This window comes from Drosophila eugracilis, unplaced genomic scaffold (assembly GCF_018153835.1).
Source record: "Drosophila eugracilis isolate 14026-0451.02 unplaced genomic scaffold, ASM1815383v1 contig_353, whole genome shotgun sequence".
NCBI classification, from domain to species: Eukaryota; Metazoa; Arthropoda; class Insecta; order Diptera; family Drosophilidae; genus Drosophila; species Drosophila eugracilis.
The window spans coordinates 609,380-611,095 of record NW_024573209.1 but is presented as its reverse complement, the minus strand read 5'-3'; positions in this window follow the sequence as shown (position 1 = coordinate 611,095).

Below are 1,716 nucleotides of genomic sequence, written 5' to 3'. Positions count from 1 at the left end.
AATAACTTGCAATTAGTTTCTGTCAGTGGCTGTGGCAAGATGTGGCGATGTTTCTGCTGCAAGTTTAAAGTCAAAAACCCAAAAAACATTGTATGAGTATGAGGACAAAATGACATCAGGTATGCAAATAGAAAAAGCTTTATATATATGTTAGTTTGTGTGCTGAGATTTTTCACTTTCCCCCTTGAACTTGAGCTTCAGGCTGACTTAGCCCTGGCATTGGCCAAATGTTGGGTTTTCGACTTAAAATTGAATTGAGAGAGCAAGAGGAAACGGATATTCTGTTTGGCTAATGAAAATCAATGAAGAAATTTTCCTTTTTTTTTATTTTCCCTCTATCGAGCCAGAGGAATGTGTCTGGAACTAAATTGAGTCGTCGAGCTTTTAGATGAGACGTGCAAAGCAGCAGAGAAGAATAAATAAAATATTCTGAAGTGTATTAAATTTCTTTAAAAATTCCACTTTAGTCAACTCCATTAAAGCTCTTTTATTTGCCATGTAAACTGTCTTGAGTTGATCTAATCTATGCATAATTATTATGAAAATATCCGAGCAGAAAACACCTGCGGTTAGGCCAAAGGCTTAGGGCCAGGGAAAGCGAGAAAATCTCAGCACATTTCCACCTCAGACCCAATCTCATTATTATGCACAAGCTGTGCCCAAGCCGAAAATTACATTTTGATGTCCTACATCGTTGAGTTTTGTTGATATTTTAATGGATTTGCTATCGAGGAAAATTTCCGTGGCCTGGAGGCTGTCACATTGAATTTGGCTCTTTTGAATTTCGAATGAAGTCAACAGCAGGTGAACTCTGTCATCATGTTAAAGGATTGAATTGAAAGAGAAACGCGCTGGAAAAATACAATAAAACGTAAAAGATTTGGTTATGGATTAATGGGGTCATATCAAGTTTCAGTTTCGAAAAAAAGGGACTACCACTAATCCTCTCTAATTGTTCATTAAATCTCCCCTGACGCCCCATCGACATTCATCTTCTACGGGGGGATCCAACATATCTTCCCCTTGGAACTTTTCACACGCTTCCAAGCCATAAATTCCAATTAATTTGTCGCATTTTATTTTCCCAGACCTTCGCCTTTTATTATCTTTATTTCGGTTGTTTTTTTTCTTCATTTGGGGTAGCACCCTCTTTGGGAAATACGCAAATCATTGTTTTATAGCAATTTAATTTTGTTTTCTTCCGCAATAAATAAGTAAAAAGGGAAAGAAATAGGAAGAAATCCAAATCAACTGAGAGCTTTGTTATTTATTTATAACAAATTGCCCGATTACGTTGCTGCCTGTCCCGAATTGCTTATCAATATTTAAAGGCCAAGATATTTTGAGAGGACAAGAACCCTGTCTCTTTGGCCCCTTGGAAATTCCATTAGAAATGTGTCAAAAAAATGTTATAAAAAATGCAATAATGGTCAGACCCGAAGCAGCCATTGCACATGCAGCTCGCATCCAAGGGGCTTGGAGAGGGTTTTTTTGTATACCATTCCTCTTGATATTTGCCAACTGCAGTCGCCGGCTTAAATGTACGCCATAAAATGCCAAACAGACAATAGACCCTGTGGAGTGTGAGACAATGAATGTATTGGTAGTGGTTGGGTTTGAGGAAGGACTACCAAACTCCTTGCGGCTTTATTGCATGCAAATATACAGCACAACACCCAGACAGACAGTTGGCCGAGACACGTGAAATGATGTGCA